Source organism: Mesoplodon densirostris, chromosome 4 (genome assembly GCF_025265405.1).
Source record: "Mesoplodon densirostris isolate mMesDen1 chromosome 4, mMesDen1 primary haplotype, whole genome shotgun sequence".
NCBI classification, from domain to species: domain Eukaryota; kingdom Metazoa; phylum Chordata; class Mammalia; order Artiodactyla; family Ziphiidae; genus Mesoplodon; species Mesoplodon densirostris.
In genome coordinates, this window is record NC_082664.1 from 43635432 (window position 1) to 43660888 (window position 25457).

The window sequence follows — 25457 nt, forward strand, 5'->3', positions numbered from 1 at the left end:
TTCAGAAATTCTGTTCCATCGGTCAATTTATAATGAATCAAACCACTTGTGATCTGAAGGGTGCCTAGCAACTAACTAATGAGCTGGGGAGAAATATCCTTTTCTAGGCTAGGAAGTCATGAATTGATGTTTCAAGGAGGAGAATGCAAAAGTGACCTTCTCCCCTAGATCTTGGTCCTTACTCCAGAGAATCCTTTCATAATAACCTCTACGCCACTGGGTCAAACCATGTTTCCCAAACAAACACACAGGGACTACCTGCCAACACTTGCCTTACCCGAGAAAGCTCCATAGAATATGTTGTGCATTTTGTTTGTTTGTTACTTCTTGAACAAAGATGGACAGCCACAGTGCCTCAAAGCAGAGTTCCAGAAAAAATATGTCAACAGAACCATAATAATTCTGAATAGGTGGTCTTCTCTAAAATGTGCTGGGATGTGCTGGGAAACACAGCGTTATATTCTATCACGGGTTACCGTAACTATCTAAAATTAGTTTCAAAACATGAACCTCTCTCTCAATGCTTGGAAGAGAATTTCTTTTTTCTGTTTAAATTAAAACAAACCTAAAGTGCTTAAGTGTAGGAGAAAAGCCACATTCCCACAATATTGATTTATGATATATCGACATGAAGACAATTAGACTGTGATGAGTACAGCATTATTGTAATATTAGGTGCTGTATAGGCAATGCCTTAAATACTTTAGCTAAGCAGCTGAGTATCTGTTTTGCGACACCATATATAAACAAAAAGAACTGGGTATAACATTTCTTTAATTGCATAAACCATTCTAATGTAAACTTCTGCCTCCCTCCTCATAATATTTGGACTATTTCATTGTTCTACCTCCTATTCTTCCAAACATCTTCAGTCCAATGGAAAAACTACATATCATCTCCCTTGTTCTCTCTGCCTTCAGAAAAGCCTTCTGCATTAGTCTCACTATCAGCAGAAAAACCACTTACAGTAAGAAACCACTGAGCCAAACTCCAGGAAATGCAAATTGGCCACAAAATGGCAGGAGTTGACCTAAGGTTTCCCTTCAGATAATGAGGAAAGGGCTTGTTAACATAATTAATTATGCAAATCTGTAGCCAGAGACAGTTAATCACAGAGAAATACATCAGGTCACTTTAAAATGCACCTTGAGATCTCTAAGTTTTCTGCTAAGGGGTTCCATGATTATTTATACATTTGTGAAAAGTCCTGGTGGCTTCATATTTGCATTGCTAATTAATCCCTTCTATGATCTCTTCAAAACACTGGGATTTAAATAGATAAATGGGCAATAGACCATTTGAGAAAGGAAAAATACAAATGGCCTAGAGAAAAAAGTTCTGTTTAACAAATTTTTAAAATACAAATTAAAATACAATGTGATAGCATTTATCAGTTGTTGAATCACAGATAATTTTAAGATAATGATATTCACAGCATAGACATGAAATTAAAGACACCTTAATATCCTGATTCAGCGTCAACCGGCAAAACCTTTCTTGAGGACAATAGTGGTACTTAATAAAAAACTTTAAAATTATACACCTTTTGACTCATTTATTTCATTTTTAAGAAATATATCCTATGAAAAAAAATCTGAAAAAGAAAAAAATGTTCATAATAGTTTTTAATGGGAAAACATTAGGAAAATGATTACCCTATACTGCACATAAAATGGAAATAAATGCTATCATCTAAGAAGTTTATTGAAAATTTTAATAACCTCACACCCATTAGGATGGCGATTCAAAAAAAAACAAAACAGAAAATAAATATTGCAAGGATGTGCACTTTTGTTGGTGGGAATGTAAAATGGTAGAGCTGCTAGGGAAGAGAGAACTACCATATTATTCAGGCCCTGGGTATATCCCACCTCTGGGTATATATCCAAAAAAATTGAAACATGGTCTCAAAGTGATATTTGCACACCCATGTTCATAGAAGCATTATTAACAATAGCCAAAAGTTGGAAGCAATAAATAAATAAAGTGTTTCAATTCTGATTTCCAATATGATTTGTATATTAAACAAATTTCATTGGAGTCTTCAATATTTAATAGGGTCAAAATGCCCTGAAATGGAAAAGTTTGAGAATGTGCTGGGCCAGACTATTTCACAACTCTGTAGGGGTAGGAATTAACTTGCAAAAAACACACAGCAATGTAATGGCTTTTATCTATAAGGAAGCAAATGGATTTTGTCTGGCAGAGATAAAATTGATTTACGTAAATGTATAAAAGAAAATATTACATTGTGTAGCCCTTTAGGATATTAATCAGTTTTGCATCCACTAGCAAATTTATTCCAGCACTTCTGATTGTGGCTGTTTGGATGGATTGATAGACAGACAGACAGACATATATATGCTCTTCAAGTTCTCCTTTGAACTGGTCTTGACAGCTTACTGATTCCTTAACTAATTAATAAGTTAAATAAAAATTGTTGACATGTTTATTTTATAATTGTGAGAATCTTACTTTTTAAACTCTTTGAAAATTATTCTTTTAACATCAACTATCTACAAACAGATCAGTTTCTGCATTACAGGCCATAAGACTAACCAAACCAGAGAGTTTAATAATTAATAACCTCTAAAACAGAAAGCACCAGGCCCAGATGGGTTCACTGGTAAATTCTACCAAATATTTAAGGAAAAAATTATACCAATTCTCCACAATCTCTTTCAGAGGATATAAGCAGAGGCAATACTTCCTAACTCTTTTTATGAGACCAGCATTACACTAATAGCAAAACAAAAGATATTAAAAAAAAGATAACTACAGACCAATATTGCTCATGAACATAAATGCAAAAATCCTCAACAAAATATTAGTAGACTGAACCCAACATGTATAAAGAATTATACACCAAAAGGAAGTGGGATTTATCCCAGGTAAGCAAATCACATGATAATATCAATAGATGAAGGAAAAGTATTTGACAAAATTCAACACTCATGCATGATAAAAACTTGCAGTGAACGAGGGATAGAGAACTTTCTCAACTTGATAAAAACTATCTACAAAAAAACAGTCTGCAAGATATAAGGTTAATAATAAAAGTAAATTGCTTTCTTATATACCAACAATGAATGAGTGGAAAGTGAAATTAAAAACAACACTATTTACATTAGCATCCCCAAAATGAAATACTTAGGTATTCATGTACAAAAAATGTACAAGATCTATATGGGGAAACTACAAAACTCTAGTGAATGAAATGAGAGAAGAATTAAATAAATGGAGAGACACTCCATGTTCATGATAAGACTCAATATTGTCAAGATGTCAGTTCTTCCCAACTTGCCACACCCATTTGTTTACATATTGTCTGTGGCTGCTTTTCCTACAATGATAGAGTTGAATAGTTGACAGGGTCAGCATGGCCTACAAAGCCTAAAGTATTTACTATCTGGCCCTTTACAGAAAAATTTTGTATGCCCCATTCTAAGTTATGCTCTTAACTAAGCTTTTACTTTTCTCAACCAAATACTATTTTTCCTCCAAAATAAAATTTAAGCTAGACAGCCTCTTCTACTTTCCTTCAATGGCAGTCTTATAAAATTGTTCTCTTAAAACAATATTGTTACATTTTTTTAAATAGAATATTCCAATGGTTAGGATTTAAAATATACATCACCTTCTTTGAGGCCAAAGGACTTGTCTTTGGAGAGCCTACAGATATGAAATAACTAGCAAAGTCCTATTAAAGAAAAGCAGTTATTTCATGATCTTCACAATTTAAAAATCTGGTTATTTTCCAAAACTCACACTGAAATACCTTCCTCCTCAAAAAAAAGTTTTTTTTCCTTTTATGGAAGCTAAAACTCTATTTAACAAAAACACTTAGGCTGAAGGACTAAACAAATCCAAGTATCACTTAATGAATCTGTATATGGTATATTTTTCAGAAGAATTTAAACTGCACTAATTCACTCACTTTAAGTATATAACACTTAGACTGCTCTCAATAACAGGAATCTGAAAAACCTAACATACTTGCTCTACCCCCAAATATATCTCTAAACATCTATACACACATGTATCTAGTAAACTATATCTACACATTCTGTTTACCAAATAAGCTTTTCTACCTCTAGTGACCAGATAGGTCCATGGCATCAATTACTTTCATCTTAACTAATTTAAAGGAAAAAGGGGAAACAGAGATATTGTACCATGAGGGCCAGACTGCAGGAAATGTTATAGGACAAATAATCCAGTTCTTTTCACAAGTAAGTTGCAAGGAAAAATACTACATGGGATTTAAAGAGGCTTAACGGACATTTAAAAAAAATTCAGTGTATGAACCTTATTGGAATTCTCAGTTGAACACTTTTTAAAAATCAACAGTAAATTTGAAAATTGATGAAATGTTTGGTAATTTTAAAGAAATAATACAGTGCTCGCTTTGGCAGCACATATACTAAAATTGGAACAATACAGAGATTAGCATGGCCCCTGCGCAAGAATGACACGCAAGTTCGTGAAGCATTCCATATTTTTAAATGGGTGTGCAGTTTTCTAGGCATCAATTTTAAAGATTATAACTTCACTTTATCACAATCAAACTTCCCAGACATACTTAGAACTATTTGTGGATATTCTTTTCTGTTTAATTTGTATATGTGTTCATTCACGTAGCAATGCTACAATGTTTGAATTGTAGTGGCTTTATCGTAAGTTATATAGCTGCATGCTAATTAACAGATACTCAACTTCTAATAAAATTTATTACTTGTAAAAAAAAAGAAATAATACAAATCATTTTAGGTATGATAATAGCATTTCAGTTATGTTTTTAAAGGGAGTCCTGATTTTTTTGGACGTAAACTAAATACTAAAATATTTACAGATGAGATTATAAAATGTCTCGAATTTACTTCAGAATAAGCCCAGAGTTGATGGAAAGTAGTTGGCAGTAGAAACGAAAGATTAGTCACGAACTGATAACTGGTGAAGCTGTGGGTATATAGAGGATTCTCATATTAGCTATATTAATCATTCTATGTGTTTGTGTGTAGGAACTTTCAATAACAAAAATTTTTTTAATCTTCATTTTCACTCTACTTGAAATAAGCAAAGCAGGAATGGAAAGCAATAAATCTGAGGGGGAGGTATCTTAAAAAGACAGAGTGGGTCCTGAAGCATACTTGTGAATTGTCATCCATTTTGGGATTTTGGATTTTTCACCTTAATAATCATCAGCAGTATATTAGCATAATTTCTGTTATCTTGTATGAAAGGCAGAACTTTAAATGATGCCCCATAACCTTTTGAGGGTGAGTGGAACCTATGAGTATGATGAGCTATTACTCTTGTGATTTTGTTATATTATATGGTCAAAGGGAGATTATCATGGGTGGGCCTGACCAAATCAGGTGAGACCTTAAAATCACCCACTTCTCTGGATGATTGACGAAGACACCCAGAAGAAGAAACCAAACATCCTAGAAGAAACCAAACATCCTCGTGTGAACTTCCAGTGTAGGCCATGTGGCATAAAATGTAGGTTGCCCCTAGAAGCTAAAAGCAGTCTCTGGCCAACAGCTAGGAGTATTCAGTCCTATAGTCACAAGGAAATAAATTCTGCCAACAACCAGAGAGCTTGGAAGAATCCTCTTAACCCCAGATGAGAACTGCAGCCTTGGCTGACCTGTGAGTTTTACCCTGGAGAGACCCTGAGCAGAGAACCTAGCCACAGCATGCCCAGACTTCTGACCTGGTGGTGTTTTAAGCCGCTAAATTTGTGGTAATTCATTATGCAGCAATAAAACTAATATGTCTGGAAAAGCACCTTATACCCGAACAGTACCTCAAAGTCTACCTCTACACGAGTTTATGATCCCAGTGGCACCAAGTGAGTAGCTAAACATTCAGCAACTTAACGTTAATGCAATATTTCTCAAAGGATCATGAATCCAAATTTGAGAAACCTTGAGCTACATAATCCCTTATAAATGAAATATTCGTTGTCCAACACACACGGTTAGCTTTACAGGCAAGATTATACACCTGAGTGCTTTTTACAGTGTGAAGGCTTCTACAGGAGAAAAATCCTGCAAAATAATCAAATGGAGCAAGTTTAAAGCAAATTGTGACTAAGCCAAACATATCACCAACACCTTAGCTTATCATCACATCAGGTATAAAACAGTGCAAAGCTTTCTATCCTTTAATGCCCTAGCTCACAATTAGGAGGTATGAGAAGAATATGAGCCAGATTCCATTACAACAAAATTCCATTATAACAAAGTTTCCCATGGCTCAGGTGGTCCTGAGGAATTATCACAACTATTCTTTGTCCATGTTATACATCTATTTACTTAAAGAAAACATTGAGATGTACATGAAGAAAAGAAATAGAAAAGTAAGTCAAAGATATTATCCCCAAGGTCTAAAATTCTGTTTCCAAGGTTTTACTTAGTCTGATTCTTTTTAGCCTTTTTTTTTTTTTTTTGGAATAACAGCTTTGTTTCAACATAATTCACACACCATAAAATTCATTCATTTAAAATGTAGAGTTTAGGGGGTTTTCGTATACTTACAAACTGGTAACCATTATAAGTAATTTTAAAACATTTTCATCATCCTTAAAAAAAAAACTCGTATTCTGCTTTTTTTTTTTTAACTGTCATTCTTTCTTTAACACCGTGTCATGCTAACAAATTTTTCTCTAGTACTGGAAAACACTGGCCATCTGAGACTCAAAATCAGCATTTAGGGGAGAAAAGAGCTGAGGGTAAAAGATTTGATCTGCAGGAATAACAGATATTGGAACAACTGATTTGGGATTGTAGAGCATTGCTTCCTATAAGTGATGCTGGGAACATTCCTTTGAAAACGTGGACAAGATCCAAATAAGCAAAACATGAAATTACTTGCCAGTGAAAAGCAAAGAATCTTTCACTGGGGAGAGTCTTCACCTATTGCACAATGTAATTTGTTTATTTCAGAAGCTGAAGACAGAGGATAATCTGAGCTTTATTTAGTAAAACAAGAGTTCTATATTCCAAAGGGAAAAATCTGGAATTTAAAACATCATTCTGATATGCTCACACCCCGTATCAAAACATTCTTCACCTGCCAAGTGAATAAACAAATGATGCTTTAAGGTGTCACTTCCATAGCTTATGAGATAGTCCATAAAATGCTCAATATAATATTTTCCCCTTAACTTAGATATTCACTTGCCTCTGCTATGCTTGATAGAAATTTGGATCTAATCTGATTACTCTAAGTAAAATCCAAGTAAAAGGAGCCATTTTATTGTGTTTCCCACCTTTGGTAGTTATAACTCGAGACTTTGAAATCCTCCATGATGGTCCATGGCATAGGCCAAGTTAGGAAACTTGTAACAAACAAATCTGCCTCATGTTTATGAAGCCAGAGATGAGTCTGATCGGAAACTGACTGAGTGACAAGGTAAGTTTGAGTGCTGCCAAAGCCCAAGTGTTTGAGTCAAGTTTTACAGACATTCTTTTTTGAGGGAGAGAAAAAAAGAGGGACATCAGTCTGCTGCTAATCCTTTTCAAAGTTCTTCTCTCACTGCTGATTTGAGATAAACTGTCATTTTAAAGGCAAATGCCTTTTTCTTTTTTTAAAGCATTTTGGCATTTGATAATAACAACAGAGATGATCTTTTATTTCCCCAAAGCCTCATCTTCTTTATCCACAGATAACTTTACTGACCTACCAACACAGGCTATGGGCTTCAAAGTTGTTTTCCCGCCAGGGCTGGTGGGCTTGCCCCGACCCAGCATCAGTGTCTCACAGAGTCCCCTGTTGTGACCAGGGACATGTCCTTAAACTATGCCTGGCCTCCCAGGCAGTGGTCATGGAAAAATGGAGAAGTGACCCTGAAGAGTCTAATCCACTGACCTTCACTTTGCTCTAACCAACTACCCAAATAAATAAAAACAGCAGGATAGCTTGGTCTCCCAGATGAATTCCGATTTACCCCTAAATATCCAAGCCTGGTCCAATGTTTAAAATTCCCAGGCCAGAAGCAGCCGCATAGCACAGGGAGATCAGCTCGGTTCTTTGTGACCGCCTGGAGGGGTGGGATAGGGAGGGTGGGAGGGAGACGCAAAAGGGAGGGGATATGGGAACATATGTATATGTATAACTGATTAAATTTGTAAAATAAAAAAAAATAAAAAAATAAAATAAAATAAAATTCCCAGGCCATCCAAAATCTGTCAACTCACTTTCAACTGGGCCCAATTTTGCTCGCCAGGGGACATCTGGCAATGTCTGGAGACATATTGGTTGTCACAGCTGGGGGAAAGTTTGCTACTATCATCTAGAGGGTAGAGGCCCAGGATGCTAATGAGCATCATACATGCACAGCACAATCCCCAACAACAAAGAACCATCCCACCTAAAATGCTGAGATTGAGAAACCCTGAATTGGGTCATTTGCCAGCCCAGTGCTGGAAAAACGTTTGAAGAGACTCTTATTGCAAATTAATTTAGTTTAAAATGGGGATTGAAAACTCAAATGCCTTCAAGGGCCAAGGAGGTAAAGAAATATCACATAAACAAAGTGGCTGTGTATGAGGCACTAGGGTGTTGTGAGGTCAGTGACAAATCAGAGTGTAAATGCTCACTAAAACCATTCCCTTTTTAAAAAGAACACTGTGTTGGCCAAATAAAACATGACTGTTGGCTACATCCATCCTGTGTGGTAATGGTGGTAATCAAATTCTGGTTTAAAGAGATGATCAATTTAAAGAGAACTGGATGGTCACTCAAAGACACCATCTAGCCTCATCCCTTACTTATATCCTACGGAATTTCCTAAGCCCCAGGACTGGAGAACGTGACTAGAAGCTGTTTAGTTAAGCAGATTAGAGATCAGATCTTGAGGGTTTAGCTCCAGCCAAGAACAGGGTCTCAGAAACCTTGCGCTAAGAGCAGAGACCAATGTTGGAAATTCTGAAGGTGAAAAAATAGAGTTCCCCCTCACTGATCTCCATTCTAGGGAAACTCAGTGGATATTACATCAACGTTACACAGCGCCATATAAGTGAGGTCATTATGTTAAGATGAAACCATTCTCACAAAATTTTAGAATTTTCACATTGTTTCACAGATGAGGAAACAGAGGCCCAGGAAAGTTTAAAGGAACTGCCAAGATCATCCAAATCTAAACCTAAAATCAAACGGTGTTTCTTTTTCCTCCGTGCAATTGCCAAGCAGCAACCAAAAGGCGAAGGGATTTTATTCAAGGTGTCAAACATTCGTGTCTAAACTCTCGACCAACATAAAGAAGTTATACGTTAAACTTACTCAGCATCATCCCCTTTCCCTGTCAGAAAAATCATTAATCCATTTGCCCCAGGTCGTTGTTTTAGGATCTCTTTTTCATATAACAGAAAAATTTAAAGCAGGTTAAATATTTCCAGCCCTCCTTTCAGATTAAGCTGGAGAGGAAAGCCAAGTCAGCAACTGGAGCACAAGGAGAAGGAAGCCCCAATCTGAACATCCCCGTGTGGATGCATACTTTCTGTTGGAGGAATTCCTGACCTGTATAAACAAAGGCAATCCAGAGGGAAACAAATGATAAGATAAGTGAAACCCAATAACTCCCTCTGTCCTCCCTTCTACCTACTTCCCCCAACCTGTTCCATCAGAAAAACAATCTGAGCTTGGGAGAATTAAAACGTAAACCATCCCCTCTCTGCTGCCACACTGCTCCCTATTCTAAGTAGGAGGTTAAGGGGGAAGATCATTTGTAAGATCGGTGAGTATGGCTCCCCTGGTATGGAACCTGGCCACAGGGGACCACGGTCTCCCTTTGCCCACAGACAGGCTCCTGGCACGGAAGTAGGTCACTGGTCCTTCAGGCTCAAATTACAATCCAAGGAGTATAGTAGGAAAAGCTGGGGTATGGAAGAAAGGTACCTTCCGTCACAGGAAAAGAAAAGAAATTGGGTCAAACTAAAAATTTTATATACTTAAAAAAAAAAATTTTTTTTTACTCACTTCCTTAGCATAAAATATGAAGCAAGGCAGTCTCTTGCCATGGTTCCTGGAACTGTAGTTGGAAGTGTCACCTACTCATTGAGTGTCAAGCCCTAAATGGGTCACAAAAGTTTTCTATTTTCTAATCTAATCTCTGTTCTTGATTATAAAAATACAAAAATATAATAACATGCCTTTCATTTAACCTTCTGAGGACATATTGAACTCTTAGCTATCAGCTTCAATTCCAGCAAGATTCATTCCACACCCTGTCTGACTTTTACTCTGAATGACCATTGAGTGCTGAGCAGGGAGGGGGGTGTTGGGAGGAGAACCTCTAATGCAAACTAGATTGCCACACACAAAGAGAATGGGAAACAAACAGAAATGTTATTGTTGTTTCTTTTGCCACCATCATCCTAACTCAAATAGCCACCGCTAATATGGGGTAACTGTGGCAGCATTTTTTTTTTTAATTCCTAAATCATTTACCTTGGCCAAAACCATATGACATTTTCTATATTCAAAATTTCACCAACTTTCAAGAGTAGAGAATGCAGCAAGGACCTTTAAATGGTTTGATTTGTCCATTTCATTTCCTTTAACTTTTTACAATACGTTTTGTAGTAAATTCTCAGGATTTAGAAGGGTCCCTAGTCTAACCCTCTTGTCACAGAACTGTAGTTTCTAACTTAACTCTTGTCTAGACATTTCACTGCTCAGTTTTACCAAATCTCTATGAATCAAATACAAATTTAAGCCTAGACACATGTGAACAACCTAACTAACCTGGTGAATGATGTTGGGCACGATCCTTCACTCTTCTTCCAGGGTGCAAATCTGCAGAATTTTATGGGAGAGGAGTGAAGCCCAGAATGGGCACCAAAACACACACTAATGACTGTGGTCACACCGCCAAGAAAGGGAAGGAAAAGACCAAGGCTATGTTTTAGGAAGCTGCCCCTAGTCCTGACCCACACTCTTCACAGGAGGACACCTGTCAGAAGCATAAACATAGTTCCTAGGCAAACTGCTGGTGAAGCCCTACCTCTAACTTATGGGGTCTGAAAAAACTAAGACCCTCATCAGTTCATTTTATAATATGGCACCATCTTTTGCCCTTAGTGATGATGGCTATGCACTGATATATCCACAGGGTCTATCCTCCACTGTCTAGTGTCCTTTGTGACCAAGAGCATGATGAGTTAAAAAAAAAAAGTTACTAGGATTACAGGTGCAGTTGGTGACTCCAAGACACGGCAAAGCTAACTCATGCCCTTGACCTGGTTTGTACGTCACTAACAAACTGAGCTTAGCCAATAAGCCAGAATATAAGAACTCATCTCAAAAAACAAAAGATGGGCATCTGTATTGCCCAGACAATGCCCAAAGCTCGGATCTAGGCTATCTACACTTGGAAGTCTAAATTCAGACAGTCCATCAGATGGGCAATGTTTGCCAATCGTACAGAAGGTATTTTTTTCAGAAATGAAAAGGACAAAGACCAGTTTAATACGTGTCCCTAATTGTGTGCCTGGCAGAAATACAAGGAACCTTCAACTCCAATCCTGGTGCAATTTATAGAACAGAATGAGCTCAGGTTATTACTAAAGGTGAATGACATACTTAGGAAATGTAACAAGACGAATTTAAAAAAGCTTCTGAAACTAATGTCTGTTAAATGAATATTACGTTTGAGGAGCCTAAGGGCTAACAAGTCTTTTGTTTTCATTTTCCTTTCCTGGCAATATGCTGTTAGGGCATAACTTTCCTATTATTTCTCTAAATGACACAGTTTGTGTTTTATTCAATTGTCTTCATTAAATATTGTCAAAGTGGCACAATATCCAGTGTTAAGCCAAAAGTAAAAGATCTATTGTAAGTCAGGAAATCACACCAACTACACTGGAAATTGAACTTGCTTGCCTAGTTTTCCACATTTAATTCACAATAGTGGCTATGGTTTAAAAGAACTGCAATTGTATATTTGGTGCCAAATTTGTTCTGCTGTAAAAGTAAGTGTCTCTTCTAAGGTTGGGGGGGGAGCTTATTTTAATATGTAAGGATACCCAGTATTAGATTATGTGTTTGACTACTACTCAAGTTTTCATTTTCTTTTCAAAAGAGCTTTCACAATTTATGTTAAAAGACAACAGGGGGGCTTCCCTGGTGGCGCAGTGGTTGAGAGTCCGCCTGCCGATGCAGGGGACACGGGTTCGTGCCCCGGTCTGGGAGGATCCCATATGCCGCGGAGCGGCTGGGCCCGCGAGCCATGGCCGCGGAGCCTGTGTGTCCGGAGCCTGTGCTCCGCAACGGGAGAGGCCACAGCAGTGAGAGGCCCGCGTACAGCAAAAAAAAAAAAAAAAAAAAAAAAGACAACAGGGAGTTGGGAAGCTACGAAGTTATGGGAGTCTTAACTCTCAAGACAGGCTTCTGTGGCCCTGTTCTGGGTGAGAAGGGCTTTCTTCAGATAAGGGATTCAACCTACTGAAAAGTTATCTCAGTTAACAAGAGGGTCTAATGCTGGACAAACTCCACATAGATTCAGAGATGGCATTTAAGAGCATTTCCTTTTTCGAATAATTTGCCTATCATTCACAAAGCAAAAGGGAGAGAGTTCAAAATTTCTTAACATTCAAATAAGCAAATGCAACATTTTGAATCTCATACAACATTTTCTGTTCCAGAAAATCAGACTCTAAGAAACCATTAAGTGAAGAAGCAGTTTTACTCTTAATCAACTCAGTACTTGTTGGCCCAGCACTGTTTCAGAATCAAGAGACACAAAGGAAGCTGTGATTCTCCCAACTCAATGGAGAGAAAAGAATAACATATAGGAAAACCAGAAGCAAGGCAATGGGGGGGGGGGGAGGGTGTAAAGAACTATAAGCCTGGGTCCCTAACAGGGTCTGCCAGTTACTAGCTGTGTGACCTGAGCTCGGTGAGTTCCTTAAGTTCTTCATGCCTCAGTTTCCTCAGCTGTAAAATGGTGATAACAGTACCTACCTCATGCAGCTGTGGAGGAGTCCATAGTTAAGCTCATGTAAAGTATTAGGAAAGGCCTGACCCAAGCTTAGCACCTCACATCCCTTGACTGTTAGTATCACATTAGGTATGAGTGTTTGTTTGCGTGGTCAGGCTGAGGGCGCTAAGGAGCAAGAAGCCGGCGTGGTGGTGAAAGCGGAGGGACAGGCAGGGAAGGCTTCCCAGAAGCTATGGCACTCAAGCTGGATCTGAGAGCACAAGGAGAATTCAGATGCTCAGAAGAGTGCTCATTCCAGATGAGGGGAGCCATTACTGCAGAAAGTCACAGACAGGGGTAAAAACCAGGTGTGCTTAAACATCAGCAGGGAAAATAAGCTCACCAAGGCTGAGGGTATATTTGGTAACCTCAGATTAATGGATTAATGGGCAGGGGAGGGGGGTGGTGCTCAGGCTCTGTGTGCTTGTTGCTATGCTCCTAGGACTTAACGTTTAAATCACTCTTAGATATGTGTACTATGAATGCAAACTCACTCCGAAATGCTCATTTCTCTGTTTTTGGAACAGAGGAAAGGATGCCAGAAAACACAAAGGTAAATGTTTTTTTTTTTTTGCTGTGGAAATAGTCTGCTGGAGTGGAATGTAGGTCACCAAAATCAACTCGCATCTCATCTTCATCTGTCCCTCTTTCGGTGGAGGCAATAAGGGGTAGCCTGAAGGAAGGGGGAGGGGCGGCACTTCAGATCCATCCTTCAGTTCCAATCTCTATCAGCCACTCAGCCACTCCAAGCACAACCCTCAATCCAGCCTGCACCCCCAGCCCTGCCAATCTACAGAAAAAGCCCTCCTTACCAAGTTCTGAAATATTACCTGTGCTAGCAGTTGCCTCTAAACCGAGCTCTCAGGGAAACCACTATCATCTGATGCGGTAAGTGTTTAAGATATACATTCACTTAAAAGATTCCTTCCATTACCAAGGTAGAAATTATGGTGCCAAAAGAAGTGACAGTAGTCCACATTCCTTGTCCAAAGAAGAAAAATCACAAAACTGAAGAATTTTCATTTTGACTGGTGCCCCCTCTAGAGATTCAACAAGTTTGCTAACCTAAGTTGGCAAAGTTGCTTTGTTTCCTGAAATGTAAGGATAGACTTAACACTTGGAAATACCAGGAGCGTGACACGAAGCCAGGGAGGGCTCCACAGAAGTTTCCTGAACCAAACACCTAAGGCTCTCAGTGGTACCAAACTTTGTTGGAAAAGCTTGTTTCCCCTGATCCAACAGCTGTAAGTTTTTAAGTAATTTCACAGAAGACCTCAAGATTCTCAAGCCAAAGCCACTCTTTATACTATCCCCCAAATATTTACAAAACGAAACACTTTCAGTCTTAACTATGTTTTGTTTGTAAACACCTTATTTGTTCTGATGACCACAGTATCAACACTAAAAGCAGCCTTTTAAACAAAGTAGCTCAAATAAAACCACACGCAGACACACACAAATTCTTAACACTCAGAGGCGTGTCCACAAAGCAAGAAAGCCAGGGTTCAAATTCCTTGGCACCTCTTCACTGAGCTCCTGTAAGCAGCACCCAAGGCCATGACCCACTGCACCCTCTTTACTATCACACCTCCTCACTAATTTACACTTCGGAAAACCCACAGGATGCAACTTACTGGATGATAACTGAATGCTACAAATGTTGGACAGATGTCTTTTACCCTGTTCCCCTCTCACATCAGCCAGCCTGAACAACTTACCCGTTTATAGAACAACCCCACCCCAAATGAGAGAGCTATTGCCCACTCTTCTACCCACATGGTGCCTCTGGGGCCATTGGCAGCCTGGCAAAAGTCCTAGGTATCTTTGCCTTGGTCTCTCTCCCTGGTCTCCTGTCATATACCTCCTGGGAAAGTTATCTGGGCCAAGGACAGTACAACAGAGAGAAATCTAGAAATGTCTGGTTTGGGGTAATAAGAATTGTATTAAGAATTAATTATAGGGGGAAAAAGTCTCTGTGAGTGAATATATTCCAAAAGCAAATAGTTACAATTCGACTATTTCAAACACATGGAAGGCCGTTTATACCTCATCACATGCTACACAGGAGTTTTGGTTTATGCTGAGATGAAACTGCTTGACAGAAAACTAAGAGGAATATTACAACTGATGACAAAACTATCAGTGGAAAGAATACAGATCTTGGATCTCCAATCATGGTTCTACTAGTCAGTAGTGATTCAACAAATATTTATAAAATACTTACCAATGGCCAAACACTGCTTTAAATGCTGGATAGACAGGGATAGACAAGACAAAGACTCTGCTCTCAAAGACCTTCACAGAGTGGGAAAAACCCACACACATTGGAATTGTTATCAGAATTATAGGGAGTCAGAAGTAAGGAGATAACTGAAGGAGATTTCAGTCAGTGCTAACTTATATGACAAAAATAGTGAGTGAAATTTCTGATCCTGTTTCCTCGTGGGGATATAACCACCTACTTAAAACAAGATGATGAATGTCAACCGCCTGGCACTCAGCAACCCCAAGCATTTACCTGCACACGAATGTACACGCATAGATGCTAGCAGATATACACCTTCCCCCCTTAACTGCACTGTCTGTGATAATCCACTTTGGTATGAAATGAAAGCAGAAGGTAGGCAAAATGTTTGCATAATTCAATTACTCTTAATGCAATTAAATTACAAATAACTGCATTCAACAAGAATCTATAAAAAGTCAAAATCTAAACAATTCTACGATAAAAGGATAAATAGAAGTCCAAATACTGGGATAATAGTAGTAGTAGAACTAATATTATAAATACTAATACAGCTGCCTTGCCCACTTTGAGGGATTACCATGAAAAGTCGGGCTATTTTGCCATACAAGTAAGGCTCAGAGATATTAACCTGATGTCACAGTGTCAGAAGCTGGGCTTAAACTCTTATCTTCAGATTTCTTTGAGAAAAATAAAAGACAATGAACAACTCCTTTTTAGAGTCACAAGATTTTATACCGAAAATCAACTTTAGGAAAACTGCTGTGCCCCTCTTCCCACGTGACCAATGACTGAGGTCCCCAGAGGCAGAGGGTTCACCCCAGAATGGGGAAGCCAGTAATGACAGAGCGAGAGCAGGACCCAGGCTTCCTAGATCCCAAACCTCTCAAGGATCTGCATCCTCTAGACGGGTCTTTAGATTTCATGAGAACCACAAGGGATAGCCGTGACTTCCAGAATTCAATTTCAGTTATTACTTGTCCCTAAAAACTTCCAGTGAATTGCACCTAGGGCAAATTGAGGACCTTTACTGGTGGCCAGGGGGCTCTCTTCACGCATAACAGAGGAGAACTCCCTCCTGGAGAAAGCTGCCTTCAGCACTATAATATACGTTATTAGGAAAATGTATGTTTTCATTTTCTTGAAATGAGAGATCAGCCTGAAAGGAGAGAGATCTTTTGATTGTAATTTTCAGAGTCTGCCTCAGGACAAAGGCTCTTAACAGCTTTTTCCGGGGAGGGAGGTGGAGAGACCAGGTATGGGGACGTGAGAGGGAAGGGGGTCTAAAAATTGTGTCCAAGCTATTTACAAGAGAATGGAGAGAGCCCGGGGCTGTGAAACCGGTGACTAGGAGAGAACAGCTGGGCCCAGGGAGAGCATCTAACCACACCTACTGGCCACGCCCTCCCAGCTGCCCGCAGAGCCACACTGAATTGAAACAGCAGTGGGAGCAGTTAAGATTCCGACGGCAGGAGTCGCCATGGCAACGGGATTCATCTTGCAGGCAAACCCCGCTTCAATTCACTAGGTCCTTCTCGAGCCTCAAGAAACTACCAACTCAAGAGGAGCAAAATGGTCACGGGTGGCATTTACTCTTGATGCTCTCCTGCGGGTGAAGATGGGAGGCGGGGTGGGGAACGGGGGTTGGAGTGTATTCTATTCCTGGGTCCCCTAAAATATTTTATGGGCGCAAGAGACAGAACACCCCAATCGCAGGCTGCGAGCAACTTGAGAACAGAGCCTTTAGCAAGGGTTTGATGAACAAGTAAGAGAAAGGATAAGAGTGCTAGGGAAAGGAAATCCAGAGGACTTTATAGAGTTCTCAGGCGCCGCGCACGTCTCCAAGCGGATCACAAGCAGTTGGATTTTCACCACCAGCTGGGAAAAGCGATTACCCAGCTCTCCTGCCCCACTGCGAGTCGTATCGCTAGATTATTCGACACTCCCTACCTCTTTACCACCTCCCAGCCCAGCGCTAACGTCCCAGCTCAGGTGCAGACGCTTTGTCCCAGCTCAGGTGCTCTTTGTCGAGGGAGCCATCAGTGCAAGGGGCACCAAGATGCGCCCTACCCAGAGGGACGGGAGGCGGGAGCGCTCTTTGCCGCCTCGAACCCGGTCCGCAGGCTGCGCAGCCGCCCCTCGCTGCTGTCCGCCAACACCCCTCGCTCCTTCCGCAACGCGGCTTTCCCTCCTCTTTCTGGTTTGAGACTTTTAGCTTCCAACTTTGCCTAAATTACAGTCACCCCATCCCTTTCGAATGAGTCTTGAGATGAGGGTGCCCGGGATGGTGGGGGTTCTGCTGGGACGCGAACGAGTAAACGAGTCCCTCCTCTTCGGTCTACACCTCCGAGTCTACCAAGCCTGCCTCGGGATTGTCCCTCCCGGAGCCTCCCGGACCAGCAGCTCCCGACAGCAGCAGTGCCCGCAGCACTCAGCCAAGGCCACGACCCCCAGCGCCCCAGCCCCGGGGTGTCAGCAGCAAGGCGGCGAGTGGTACCCTGCCGGCTCTCTTGGCATCCGAGCACCTCAGAAAGAAAGAAGGGAGGCACCCCCGTCCTCGGGGGCGCCTTCCCCCGGTCTCGCCTTGCTTTGCACCGCGCTTGCAGCCATTTTCCCAAACCCTACTTGGCAGCCGGGAGCTGTCTAGGTCCTGTTCCCACCCAGACCCAACCTGAAGGACGGGTTTAATATTTACCTACTGGCCCCGGAGCTCCGGGGAGGCAGCGGGAGGGCGCGCCGCTAACCCAGCACCGGGCCCGAAGAAGCACGCCCACCCCCGCGCCACCTCGCGGTGCCACTTAATGAAGGAGTGCGGCGGGCGACGCGGAACGTCCCCCTTACCTGAGCAGCCCCCGCATGCTGAAAAGGCGGCTCTGCGCTCCGGGTACAATGGGATCCGGTTAAACAGTTTCCTTCACAGCCGCTCGTAGGTTACCAACTCGCAGGTGACATCACCCTCTCCTCGCCTGATAGGATACAATGCGGCGCTCACTGCGCATGTACTCCCGGGCACGGCCCGCACGCTCCTGGGAGTTGTATTTCACATTCCACAAGCAGAGCCTGGGTAGCTACGCTACTGAGGGTGTTCAAACTACACTTCCCGACGCATTCCTGGGCCTCTTCGTCCCCGCCCCCAGCCCCGCCCCCGCCGCGACCCGCCCCTTCCCCGCCCTCCAGCCTTGCAGTGTTAGTGTTGGTCTTTCAAAAACCGAGCTGCGGACTCAGCGGGCGAGAGTGGGGGCAGGCACCCTTCGGTCATGCCCTTTGACTTGACCTCCACTCGGTCCCATGTGGGCTCTGAGGGACCAGAGGGGTCCGGGGCTAGTGTGCACCAACCAGGCAGCTCTGACCAACCGGGCTCTGCTGGCCCCAGCTGGAAAGAGAAGATGAAGCCTTTCACTGCCTTCCCTACGCGTAGCAACTAATTAATAGGATGCATTGGTTTTATGGGTTAAATACGGTCCTGGAATTCCCCCATGTCCCGGAGGATGAGGGACGCCGACCCCGAAGGAGAGAAATCCCCCTTTGCCCCACTTGGTACAAATTACCCTTCTGTCTTCTCTTTCCTTCTCCCATTTAATGGAGTCAGGGTGACCAGCCAGAACTCGGAGAATAGCTTAGTTGGCTGAGCTGACCGAATAACGGAGAGTGTCACTAATAAAAATGCAGTGTAACAGACTAGATAGTTGCCTCAACCCTCCGTCCGGGAGCCAGCTGCTGCTGCAGAGATAATACTATCGGGCAGCCATGCTTTTGTTCTTCCCTGCAGCAGACTTCCCGCTCTCATGGCTCTCAACTCCCAGGAAGACAACATCCTTGCCTAAAGTTTTAATAAATGACGTATATGTATACATGTACTTTTAAATCCACAATACTCTCCTCTCAATTTACATACCTCACTCTCACTCAAGTTTCTTAAATGACCTAAACCAAAAAACACTGTGCTGTTCAAGAAGGGCTGTGATTGTAATACACCTAAATGTTTAAAGGTAAGCAAAAGGTGTGTAGCAGAATTCTGAACCTTCAGGAAAATTTTATTTTTAATATGTAAAATTTTTGCATGGCACTTTTCATTAGTCAATGAGTACCAAATATTATGAAAAATTAACATTGAGAGCAAATCTCTAGGTGTCTTTTTAAACGAAGAAAAAATCAATACATCTAGTTATTCCAGTTGTAAAGGTAGAGTAAATTATTATGGCATTCAAGGTCTTAATCACATATAAGGATCAGTTCACACCCCCATTTCCACTAGCAAAATCTTAGAAGACTACATCTTGTGAAAAGAAAGTTCACAATTAAAATTTCAAACAATTCTCCACCTAATTGTTGGTGACAGTCTTCTTATCACTCTTATTTTCTCACGTGTTTGTGCAACAATAACTTGGGTTCAAGAGAAAAATATTCATGGAACTAGAGGATCTCAGGGGAGAGGGAAATGCTTTGTTTTGCTGAGAGAGGGATTGTAGTACTGAATTCTGCTTTTCTTTTGTCAAACCAATTCCTTATAGCCCAAACATATTTTTCTCTACTGAAGGAAGATAACTTTGAATGTTGCTCCCCTGTTCTGAACCATTCTGTCCATTCCAAATATTGTCTTAAATGGAACCTAGACAATACAAATGTTCCACTGGCCAACAGATCAAGAGTACAATCAGTGATATTCTAGCTAATGGGTAGACTTAATGTATTGCAGTTCACTGTGAGAAAATATTCAGAAAGAAACTTGACCTGGGATGATTCTAAAAGCTCTCCCAGTTTTGTAACTGTGTAAAGCTTTTAGATGGAAATATAATCAGTGAGCTCGAAACTTATTGAGTCAGATTGGATGTGGAGATTCTTTATAAGGCAGGACTTAGCCTTACAGATAAAATTATATGACAATATTGAGGTACACTCTGAGGAGTAACCCTATAGGATAAATCACCCTATAGTAAGTTCTCCTGGGTCTTCGGTAATGAAGGAGAGGATGAAACCTGCCTGAAGAAGAAATTCCATTCTCTAGAGCAATTAATATTATAGGGATGTGCCATGTTACATAGCTCATTTTTATATGTAAAGGACATCATACACACTAGATTATAAGCACAGAAATGTGTGGATGTATGCATGTGAGCTGCCCTTCCTATTAAATAGATATAAATTTAGATAATAAATATTGAAAGCAAGGCATTGTGTCTGGAAGCATTTTGTTATGCGTGATGGATCTGAACTGATCCCTGCACACTATTTCATTGGTAACCAAGGGAAACAAAGATGGCTCTTCAGCATCAGAAATGCAGTCCATGGACCTGGGACCAGAGGAAACTTAACAACTTCTATGGAGACAGAAAGAAACTCTCTCTCTCTCTCTCTCACACACACACACACACACACACACATTCACGTACACTCATTGTGTGTGTTTGTATTTCTTTCTAGGTGACTAAGTAGTCTCATGCACCATCAAAAACACCCATTCTGTCTAGCTTAACTTATGTTCTCAGTCAAAGGATTTTGTTACTTTTTTTCTTTTCTTTTTAAAGGACAGCTGCTGTTCTAGAATGATCTGAAGAAAGGCCTTGTCTTTCCCCATAATCATTGCCTATTAATTAGGAACCCACGGAACCACTGAAGATAGATTTAACTGACCATCTACAGGTGAAGGAGGGGGAAAATCATTGCCTATTAATTAGGAACCCACGGAACCACTGAAGATAGATTTAACTGACCATCTACAGGTGAAGGAGGGGGAAAGGCACCATGGGATATTTTGCTGATCTTTCAAAATAATCTCTCTCAGTTCTGGTTACAAGGTTTTACTCTAGATGTTGGGTTTTAGATAAGGAAGGAAGTGAGATATCAACAGAGAAAGAATTTTAAGTTTGTAGCCCTGCCTGTGTTTTCACACTATTGCTTGGTGTTTTGCAACAATTAAGGTTGTGTGCTGAGCCCAGGTTTGGGATCATGACATTTTCCCACTTCCAAGCAATATGACTTTGCTTATTTCGTGTTGCTTATTTTCTCTGAGCTTCAGTTTCCTTATTTTTCAAATGGAGCTAACAATAAACCTACTTCATAAGGGTTTTTTAGGATTAAATTTGGTGAGACATATAAAAACCCTTTTCAAATTGAAAAGAACTGTACAAGTGCTAGTTCTTGTTATTATTTGCAATTTTCCCCTGAAGATTATCTCAGAAATGTCAGCCCTAATTATGGAACAAGTTAATAAAAACCTAGTTAAATAAAAAATCTTATTCTTAAGAAATTATTAGAAATTATACAGTGCACATATTATCTCAGTAATTTGTAAGTTGGCAAAATGTTCTTTGAGGAAAAGAAATGAGAAATCCAAATTAAACAGTGCTGGTCCTCAGCTTGTTTTCTTATCCATGCCTTGTTCTTCCACAGCCCCAAGCTGTCCTCAGTATCCCAGGTCATCTTCCCCAAGCTTCACAGCCTGGCAAGGTACTGCCGGGAGATTGGAGGTAGGAGAAAGGGAGAAGCCAGGGTGTTGCTTTACCTCCACAGAATTGCACTGGGAGGTGTTTCCGGCAGCAGCAGCATTGTCCCCGTTGAACTGGTTCTTCGTGGTTCCAGCTTCTTCCAGGTCACCCTGGCCTCTGTCAATGCCATCTTCTCCGACTGTCCCTCCAGCCTACAGGTGGAGGTAGCTTCCTGCTGTTGCTAATCTTTTGTTGTATGTTTGTTTTCTCAGACCTTCTATCACCTGTGTGACCAATTCCCTGTCCTATATTATATCTGTTTTAAATACTTAGAATGGTTTTTGTTTTTGTGGTGGAACACTTAACTAATATACTCATGTCTTAGTTCAAGTTCTTTTAGGGGCAAGCAGCAGAAACTTTCTATGGCCAGTTTATGCAAAATAATGAAAGTATTAAGATTTATTCAAAGGGTTGAACAACCAAGGCTCCACCTAAGAGCAGGAGCCAGACCAGCCCTGGGAACCCAAACAGTGGTAGGTTTTGGACCTTCTCTCCAGAGCATTGCTCTAATAGCCTTCAGCTTCTGTGTCTCTTTGCTCCAAAGTTCAAATTCCTGAGAGAAACTGATTACCCCATCTCAGAGTGACTATCTGTAACATTTATCTACAGCAGTGATTCTTTTTTTAATTAATTTATTTATATTTTATTTTTGGCTGTGTTGGGTCTTCGTTGCGGTGCGCAGGCTTCTCATTGCGGTGGCTTCTCTTGTTGCGGAGCACGGGCTCTAGGTGCACAGGCTTCAGTAGTTGTGGCTTGCAGGCTCTAGAGCTCAGGCTCAGTAGTTGTGGCGCACGGGCTTAGTTGCTCCGCGGCATGTGGGATCTTCCTGGACCAGGGCTCAAACCCGTGTCCCCTGAATTGGCAGGCGGATTCTTAACCACTGCGCTGCCAGGGAAGCCCTACAGGAGTGATTCTTTTTTTTTATCCTTTTCTTTTCTTTTTTATTAGTTTCTGCTTTATAACAAAGTGAATCAGTCATACATATACATCTGTTCCCACATCCCTTCCCTCTCAGGAGTGATTCTTAAAGTATGGGCCCCAGATCAGCAGCATTAATGTCACCTGAGCACTTATTAGAAATGCAAATGCTGGGGCCCCACCCACAGACCTAATGGAAAAGAAACTTCAGGGCTGGGTCGCACAATCTTGTTTTGACAAGTCCTCAAGCTTATTCTGACACTCATGAAAGTTTTTGAACCACTTGTCTATAGCAGAGATTACAATATCGTGTGGCTCAGATATGATCACTCAGGACCTATCCCTGTGTGTCTGGGAGTCTTCCCAGAGAGGAAGAAGTGCTGTGAACTTGGCAGCCACCCCTAAGAGGTGTCAGGTAAAGCTGGTAAATTTGTCAGGATCTTAATGGTAAAATTTGGTTCTTCCTGAGGGAGAAGACTTTGTAGCATTCTGAACCAACGAAATCAATTTAGTCACTGCAAAGGCATCTGGAAAAGATTCATTTCACTGTATTTAATTGAGAACACAGAAAAGCTGAAAAACCAGCATTGGGGCAAGACAAGCGAGTTGGAATCTTATAGAAACCTAAGAACAGTAACAATACCATCAGGCCACAGTAACAGGGGATGTGAAAATAGCTCCAGCCACTCAAAGTCTCTCCAGACCAGTCTCATCTGAACAGCTTCTGGGAATTTAGAAACAGAAATTCTTCTTTGACTATCTTAGCTACAATCCCTGTATCAGCTTATTTATAACTGGCTTACCCTTAGCCTGTCTATGAGACCTGCACTTTTTTTTTCTTTTAATAAATTTATTTATTTATTTATTTTTGGCTGCATTGGGTCTTCGTTGCTGCGCGTGGGCTTCTCTTGTTGCGGAGCATGGGCTCTAGGCGCATGGGCTTCAGTAGTTGTGGCACACAGGCTCAGTAGTTGTGGCTCATGGGCTCTAGAGCACAGGCTCAGTAGTTGTGGTGCACGGGCTTAGTTGCTCTGCAGCATGTGGGATCTTCCTGGACCAGGGCTCGAACCCATGTCCCCTGCACTGGCAGGCGGATTCTTAACCACTGCACCACCAGGGAAGTCCCGAGACTTGCACTTTTCAATCCCGTACCAATGGCCCCATGTGGCTGTTTAAGTTTAAATTAATTAAAATTCAGTAAAATGTAAATGCACAGTTCCTCAGTTACAATAGCCATATTTCAAGCAATGAAGCCACACAAGGCTAATGGATATCGTATTGGACATCTCAGAAATAGAGTATTCTCATCATTTCAGAAAGTTTTATTGGACACCACTGCCCTAGACTTTTACCTCATGAATTTTCATCCCACCATGCTGAAACCTACCCTTTCCCCCCCCCCATCTTTTCCAGGTCAAATTCCAGGGAGAAAGAAGAATGAAAGAGAGAAAGAGAGAGGGGGGAAAAAATCTGATTGTTCCAGTTCACCATTTTAAGGCAATTCACACTATAAATCACCAGCCACCATGAAAAAAAACATATAGCCAAACCGAAAAATGGCCAAAAATCTTGAATAGGCACCACATACAACCGCGCCACCCCCAACATCCAAATGGTCAATGAACATATGAAAAGATACTCCAATGAAGTAGCCCTCAGGGAAATATAAATAAAGGCCACAATGGGATGCTACTACACACTCATCAGATTGGTTAAAATTAAAAGGACTAACTATACCAAGGATTGGCAAAGATGAGAAGCAACTTAAATCCTACACTGCCAGTGAAAGTATAAGTTTGTGTAACTGCTTTAGAAAACTCTTTGTTAGTATCCACTAAGAGTGAACGTTCACATACTTTATATAGCCCAGCAATCCACTCCTAGAAATATACCTAACAGAATTGTGTATATACATACATTCACCAAAAGACAAATATTTGAATGTTCGCAGCTATGCTATTCAGCCCATGGTTGCCATGCAATATTTGGGATATACTTATATTAAAAATATTCTTTGTTGTTTGTCTGAAATTCAAATTTAACTGAGAGTTCTGTATTTTTATTTGCTAAATCTGGCAACCCTATTATACTCTCAAACTAGAAACAACACAATTGTTCATCAAAAGTAGAATGCGGGCCTCCCTGGTGGCGCAGTGGTTAAGAGTCCGCCTGCCGATGCAGGGGATACGGGTTCGTGCCCCGGTCTGGGAGGATCCCATATGCCGCGGAGCGGCTGGGCCCGTGAGCCATGGCCGCTGGGCCTGCGCATCCGGAGCCTGTGCTCCGCAACGGGAGAGGCCACAACAGTGAGAGGCCCACATACCGCAAAAAGAAAAAAAAAAAAAAAAAAAAAGTAGAATGCATAAATCGATTGTGGCATAGACACATAATTAATACTATATAACCAGAGTCAGCAAACTTTTTCTGTAAAGGGTTACATAGTAAATACTTTAGGCTTTGTGGGCCATATGATCTCTGTTACAACTACTCAACTCTGCCACTGTAGCATGAAAGCAGCCATTGATGTAAATGAATGAGCAGGGCTATGTTTCAATAAAACTTTCTTTTCAAAAACAGTCAGCTGGCCTGTAGGAAATAGTTTTACAGGCTACCCAGCAATGATAATGTATGAGTTGTGTCTACGTGTAAGAATATGAATGAACCTCACAAAATAACATTGACTGAAAAAGTGTTTATGGTGTGATTACATAAAATTCAGAAACAGGTGCAACTGGTGGTGTTAGAGACAAAATAGTAGTACCTTCAGGGGATAGTAATAGGAAAGAGCATGAAGAAAGTCTCTGGGGTGCTGGTATTGTTC

The 25457-nt window shown here is 40.9% G+C and overlaps 1 protein-coding gene and 1 non-coding gene across 2 annotated transcripts in view; one reads left to right on the forward strand and one right to left on the reverse strand.

The window, feature by feature from the left end:
• Positions 1-18184, reverse strand: part of DAAM1 (dishevelled associated activator of morphogenesis 1) — a 179131-nt gene extending 160947 nt beyond the window's left edge. The window contains exon 1 of the mRNA XM_060096127.1: positions 18075-18184. The gene's annotated coding sequence lies outside the window, so the exon portion shown is untranslated. The remainder of the gene's footprint in view (positions 1-18074) is intronic.
• On the forward strand, positions 4400-4503 carry LOC132490165 (U6 spliceosomal RNA). Its single transcript, XR_009532524.1, has one exon. It is a non-coding gene; the product is annotated as a U6 spliceosomal RNA (small nuclear RNA).
• Positions 18185-25457: the final 7273 nt, after the last annotated feature.